The sequence below is a fragment of the Harpia harpyja genome, chromosome 17 (genome assembly GCF_026419915.1).
Source record: "Harpia harpyja isolate bHarHar1 chromosome 17, bHarHar1 primary haplotype, whole genome shotgun sequence".
Taxonomy (NCBI): domain Eukaryota; kingdom Metazoa; phylum Chordata; class Aves; order Accipitriformes; family Accipitridae; genus Harpia; species Harpia harpyja.
Window position 1 is genome coordinate 9,304,031 of NC_068956.1, and position 7,524 is coordinate 9,311,554.

A 7,524-nucleotide genomic window follows, 5' to 3' on the forward strand; every position below is an offset into this window, starting at 1 on the left:
TGACATTATTTTTAAAGTAAATAAAATTAAAGTTTCCTGTATCTGTTTGCAACAGCATCAGTAAAAAATAAATAAACCAGTACCTGAATAAGGAGACATAATGACTACATTTTATAAGCCCACTATTGGTAACACTCATTACTTCCTATAGATACTAACACATTGGGCAAGGCTGAACAGGTTCTGAATCTCTGCACTCTGAGGAGCTCATGCATATGGAAAATTGCAGGGGTAAGAAAAGTATGAATAAGTCTCCAGGTATAATCAATACCTCCAAAGAGCATGCTAACCACTCTACCACTTTAAGACTGAAAATAACAAGGCTAAGGGAATACTAATTTGGACTCTCCACAGTTCCAGAATGGATAAACCCTGTGGGACACAGGCAGCACAATGAAAGACAGTGTGGACAAGAAGGTGATATTGTATTGGCCAAGATGAGGCAAGTGCCTGCTTTCCTACAAAGTAATCTGTAAAACAAGCTCAAAAAAAAAAAAAAAAGAAAAAAATGGATATGATGCATTTGTATTCATATATATATACATATGCAAGAATATTTACTCCCTACTAGACAAGATGGAGGAGATGGAGCAAGGCGGGAACAATCTAGCATGCTTATAGTCATGACATAATGAAAATCAAGACAATTATTCTTTCTTCCCAAGCAAGTATCCTAAAGGCAAGTGTGTTATGTAGAAGGAAACCAAAAAGGTGCAAAGTATGCTATACATCACATTTTAAAAGAAAATAGTAGCCTGCCAGGGTATAACAAAGGTGCTGCTCTCAGAATCCTTAGTTGGTGCTGTCCTTCCAACCTTGAGGAAGGCAAGGGCCTCACTTTATATGTCTATTTTGTAGAGTTTTATATATAAACTTCATGTTCTTTTCAGAGTGAATACAGGGAAATTGTCTTCTCTAGGATGCAATTCATTTGATCTATCTTAAACATTTTGTTTAGGATGGCAAATAAAGAGGCATTAAGATGTGCCTGCTTCTCTTCATAGATTCCAAAGTGTACCTATTCCTTATAGGGATATCTGTATTTTACTAGTGTGCTTTTAAGGAATCTATGACTCATTTTTGACTCTTGGTTGTGCATAGGTGTAAAGGAGGCACTGAAATGCCCAACACTTCCAAGACTGTTCTAGTTCTGTCCAAGGAAGCGACCCAGCTCTTAGTAGCTGGCAAAACTCAGAAATCCCAAACTGAACCTAGCTGTGAAACTTCTTCGTTATCCCTGGGTAAGGATTCTTACCTTAGATTTAGATTTAGATTCTACAACTGGAGGGATCTATAAGCTCTTGTTTGGTCTGGCCCTTACGCTCGTCAGTGGAATACAGGACACGAGAGAGGAAGACAGAATACAGAGCTCTGAGGAGGACACTGGTAAGAAGAGTATGAAAGGGGAACACAAACTCATACATATCTATGGAGATTTATGTGAGTAATGGGGTGCATCAGACATGGCTAAAAGATTGTAGAATATAGATGCCCTCAGATTTACCCACAATAAAATGATTTTAGGAGAATGAAACCAGATTGCGGGGCATCTGAATAAAAAACTAACACAAAATGTTTGAATTTACTCTAGGGAATTGTTCTATGCATCCTCCCTGTAATTTGTTCTTTGCTCTTTCCAGAGAGTGAATTTCATGTCTAAAGTGGCTATATTTTCCAAAATGGGTAAGCAGAACTTTTGCAGCATTACAACTCTGAATCATATTAGTAGGAGTATTCAGGGTCAGTAACTCCAACTGAGGAAATTTGACTTACATTTTACCTTTATGAATAAAGGTATTATTCCTATTATTCAAGGTCACAATGATGTTATTTCAATTGTTATAAGCATTTTCAGTTTTGTAAAATTGATATAAAACACTGACATTTATGTGATTTCTTCTTGTTTCCTCCAATATCTTTCAGTTATGTATGTATGCATTTTATGTCCAGCCACGTTCTCCTACACAATTCCCTTAACTGTTTTCCACCAAAGAATTGCAGCGCACTCAAGATACTCAAAACTGATGTGTGAGGATCTTAGTTAAATGCAATCAGCATGCAGACGGTGAAAAAAGAGCTTGGGGTATAGACAGACCTCCTTATTGAAATTTGTAGAAAAGCACATGACTCTACATTAAAAAAAAATGTAAAAATTCAATAACACTAAGCTTCTCAGGAAACTCCATAACTTGCTAAGGCTGTTTATTCTGTGCTGGGGGAAGTGGTTTAGCACTCTCATATCATTCAAAATCTGATGCTGGCGCTCCTTTTTCTACTCAGTGAATTCCGATCTGAGTGGGGGAGTGCTTCTAGTGAAGGCTGAAAGAATGAAACCTCCAATTATGCTGCTTTGTGATACACTGTCTTCTCTCTGCAGTGAAAGTAGAGTATTAACTGGGTGAAGCTCAACTGGTAGGTTCCTTTTGGGATCTGAACTCACCCCTGCTTACTTCTGCACCCCAGACTGGCATCTTCTGCTGAACAGGAGGAAGGCAATGGGGACAGGATTGTTTGTGTTGTGAAGTCCCCAGACCTACCCAATGTGAGATCAGATCTGTGCCACTGTGATCAATGCATGTGAATACAAGGCAGAGAAGTTCCTGGTTCTGAAATGGTTTCTTCTGTGGGAACTTTACTCATTCCAGGATCCAGACCTTGCTCTAATGAGAAATATTAATATCAGAGGTATAAAACACTCTTACAAATCCTTTTCATTGCCATTGTGGAGAACTGCCCTTTGGTGGGACAGCCATCCTCAGGACTTACCCTGCATAGAAACAAGCAGAACAGAGTATATAAACATAATGAATTTCACCTGAACGAAACTCTGTCCTCCAAATGAAAGTGGCAAAACGTCACTGCAATGCCACACACTAGTCACTCTACTGGTGTATTTCAGCTGAAACACTGTTATTTCTAGCTATCCTCGACCAGCTGATTCCTCCTGCTGACACTGTGATCTGATTCCTGTTCCCTCCATGAATAAAGGAGCTTGGCAAAAGACTCGGAAATACATAGCACAGAACAACCTTGCTCCAGCAGCAACAGAGACTGGGATCAGCACGTGGCTGGTTGGCAGTCAACCTACCACAGAAGTTGACTTGGAGCCAGCTCTGTCTCCTCGCTTGTAGCTCTTTCTGTGCAAAATGTCAACTGGGAAGGAGAACCTGTAAAAGTGGCAGGGGTCATAGACACAGAATAATTTCAGTCCCTCCCCTTCCTGTAGGACACTGAAAAGAGAGAAAAAGAGAACTAAGGCCAGCAGTAACAAAAAGGTGCTATGTTTGGTATATAGCTTTAAATTATAAATCCCCAGTATTGCTTTCCTAGCTAAACAATTACTGTAGTTACCATAGGAACACTGAATGGACAAAAAAGTCTTTGTATTTTGAGGATGACTACTTTTTAGAGACCCAACAATGAGAACGGAGATTGTTCACAAATTTACAGTTTCTGTCAAATTAAGTTTTTTCATGTCCTGTTGAAGAAGCAGGTGCACCTCAATTTTTTGTTGGCATAACTTCAAGCAGTGAGCAAGCTCTTCAGTTTGTGAAATGGGTTGTTTTCATTCCAGATCTGGAAGAGGTCGATGAAGAAAATGAGTGGAAAAATTACTTTGAATTATAGTCAGATACCAAATGTAATTCTGTTCACTTACATATTGCTCTCTTTTTCCTTTAGCTAAGTCTATCTACACAAACACCCCAAAAGCTGCTCTGTCAAACTGCATGTTTCTCACTACAGCCAACCTTTCCTTATATAAAAAGATAGATTTTTTTTTCTTTGATTACCAATGCCCACTGAAAGAAAATCATGGAATTACAGAATCATTTAGGTTAGAAAAGACCTTTAAGATCATCTAGTCTAGGATGTCTAGGATTGCGTTATTAAGAAAAAAAAAACCAGTTGAACTGTCACATTTCATTTATACTTTGGGCTTCCCCAATATCTCTTCTGACTTCTTCACTGAAGGTCAGAAGAATTGTGCCATGGTGGTGTGATGGCTGAATAATCTCACTGCTGATGGTTCGAAATTATTTCCAGTATTGCTAGCATGAAAGGCTTAGGTATTGTGAGTGGGTACACAATGGGATTCTCCTCATCAGACATAGACTACTGTACTGTGTTACCCACCTCTGGTCATCTACTTCCTTCATAACCAATGAAGAGCAACTGGTACTTGAGTGATGCAATTAGTGTCATTCTTTAAGAAGACTTCAAGTGAATTTACCCTAAAATTGACCAACTTATGGAAGCAAGATTGACTAGTTGAGGTGCAGATATCTACCTTATGAACCCTTACCGTTAGGTCAGGTGAACACATGACATGGCTTTCATTAAACAGGAAAAACAGCATTTAAAAAAATGTCCGGTTAAGTAATTGTCCAGACCCAGCTGTAAACTTCTTTTTGGGGAGTGAGGGGAACAACTATGTTTTTTCCCCAGTATGGGCCACTAGCTGAATATGAAGTTTAAATATTCGCTTCTCCACTTTTTCTGTGTTTAAACATTAGGCCGTGCATTAAAGCATCTCAGAGACATGGTGTGCTCAAGAACACTCTGCACTATTCATTTGTCAAACCTATCCTACTGTACATATTTCTAATGCAGCTACTCCCACAGCATTGAGCTGAGAGAAACGCTTATCACAGTGTGGCCCCACTGAGATTCCCAATATGAATTCTGACCTTAAGAAGCCATGTGAAAAATCCTACTGTGGCCCCAAGAAATTCTGAGAGATAATTTCAGATTTAAATAGGATGAAAAAAAGAACTAAATTTTAAAAAAATTGGTTAGAATTCTGTCTCTGAAGAAGGCCTGATGGATGAGTACTTGGACTATCTCTGAGGGCAGTAGAAGTTACAAAGGATAAAGAATGAGTAACAGAATACTGAAATCCTTCTTCCTCAACCTGTGTTTTGGTAGAAAAAAATCAGTCTCTTCTTTTCCAGCTAAGAATACCAGTTCAGAGCTACCACCCTGATATTAGAAGAACTGCAGTAACTTCTCCAAGTTTCTAGTAGATCTCTAGAAAAGGCCAAATGTTTGTTTCAGGCCAATGCAGATGTGCTGAGGAGGGCAACTGGGAAAGAAAAGACTGAACATGTCAAGTCAACAAAGATGCTCATCATTTGCGTTTACAATTCTCTATCACTTGAAAACAGAGATCATCACTAATCTGGAACGATAAATTTTTTTTTACTCAGTGGCTAAAGTTTACCAAAATAACTGGACCCTGCTGTGAGGCCATGTGTATACAGTTGCATGAAGTAAATAGCCTTTCTGGAGAGGAATTTTGCACTCCCTGCTTCCCACACATTTCTTAAAGTTGGTGGTTTCTTGTTAAAAAAAAAAAAAAAAAAAGAAAAGAAGTAGTCAAAATCTGCCACTCCCTACTTACCTGATGTGAAGCTGAAGTGAGAGGAACACAGGTCAGGTTAAAAGCATACAACACCCAAAGCCTGCACTAAGACAGAAAAACACTTATTCCCATATAGGTGGATGGCTTCTTGATTGGTCCTGAGCCAGTACCCACTGAATAAAGAATACGAATTAAAACAACATGAGATAAAGGGCCAGATCTAAGACAAACAGCTTAATCTCTCCAGTGGCTGGAGGACATCACATAGGAGAAGACCGGTGGTTATTTGCAATGCCAAAACTGCAGTAACATCTATGCATATATTGCTACAAGAAAGGCAAAGAGTATTGGTTTAAGCAGGGATAAAACCTTTTGCTGTACAGAAAAAAGAAACAACCCACAACTCTCACACACCAAGTCAAAGTTCATATATAAACTACCCTCAAAACATTGCTTTGTCCATTGCTCTATTAACCACAATGGAGGGAGAGAAAAAAACCTCTCATAATATGGTCAATTAGTTTGTTAGCACCATGTTTGAGCAGACAACTCCCTTCTGATGTGATGCCAGTATTTTCCCAGTAAAGAGCTTCAGTTTGTTAGGCTTTTTAGAAATACCGGTACTACTTCTGATTTCTTGGGACTGTTATTTTGTTTACAAATAAAGCAACATGATTTTGCTTACATGGATGTCCTGGTTTCATCTGGAATAAAGTTTATTTTCTTTTTAGTAGCTGGTACAGTGCTGTGTTTTGGATTTAGGATGAGAAGAAAGTTGATAACACACTGATGGTTTAGTTGTCACTAAGCAGTGTTTAGACTACATCAAGGACTTTTCAGCTTTTCGTGCTGCCCTGCCAGCAGGGGCTGGGAGTTCACAAGAAACTGGAAGGGGACACAGCCAGGACAGCTGACCCAAACGAGCCAAAGGGGTATTCCATACCATACTACGTCATGCCCAGTATATAAACCGGGGAAGTCAGCCAGGAGACACTGGGGCTTGGGGATTGGCTGGGCATTGGTCAGCAGGTGGTGAGCAATTGTATTGTGCATCACTTCTTTTGTATATTTTAGTAGTAGTAGTAGTAGTAGTAGTAGTATTTTCCCTTCCTTTTCTGTCCTATTAAACTGTCTTTATCTCAACCCACAAGTTTTACTATTGCCCCCCCGATTCTCTCCCTCATCCCATTGCGGGGGGGGTGGGAGGGTGGAGTGAGCGAATGGCTGCGTGGTGCTTAGTTGCTGGCCGGGGTTACACCGCGACAATGGAGTTTAACGTCTTTGAAACCAAGGATGCAGAAGTTTTGCTCATAAAATGAGGGAACCAATTGCACAAGACATACCAGCCCAGATTTTTTTTTCAGTTTTGGACACAAAGCATTTGCAGCCTGTCTTTGAGATTGACACTACTGACATTACTCTTTCAGCAGCAAGAGGACATCTATGAATTCTCCAGAAATACCCCTAATAATTTCAGCCAAGAAATTAATCTGAAGAACAGGAGTTAAGTGTGGAGGAAGACTATGAAACAACTGCAGAGAGTACAGTCAATTTAGTAATGATTTGCTGATTTAAAGAATATTTAGAGAATGTACATTGCCATATCTTCTTTGTAATTATATTCAAGAAATTCTTTCCAAAGATAACAAGTTTGTTGCTTGTGTTGGCTGAAAAAAAATTACTTCTGTAGCCAGAAGCAAATTATTCAAATATTTTTTCTGGAGCAGATAAGAGAGTTTTAAAATGCCAATAGGAAAATCACAAAAATCACCTTAGCCATCAAAATATTCAGGGCTTTGTCCTTACAATTCAGCATAGTACCTAAGCATGCTATCAGATCAATTGATGTGGTAGGCAGTATTCCTCTTACCTCACTTTGGGCTTCTGTGATATAGATTCATTATTTTTTTCTACAGCTCTGTTCATACCAAGATGCAATATCAAATTGTAATTTAACAAACCACGTTCTCTTTTCAAAAATCATGCCCAGTAAGACACAGAACCTTGCTCTGTTGCAGTCCTGTAAACTACAGTCCTCCAGGGTTTTAATATCACAACTGTCCATGTAAATTAAGTTTTATGTGTTCGCTACCATTCAAAAGCTCTGCAGATTATCATCTTGCTGTGTGACCTTCTCCTGAACCTGTTAAAATAATCAGGAT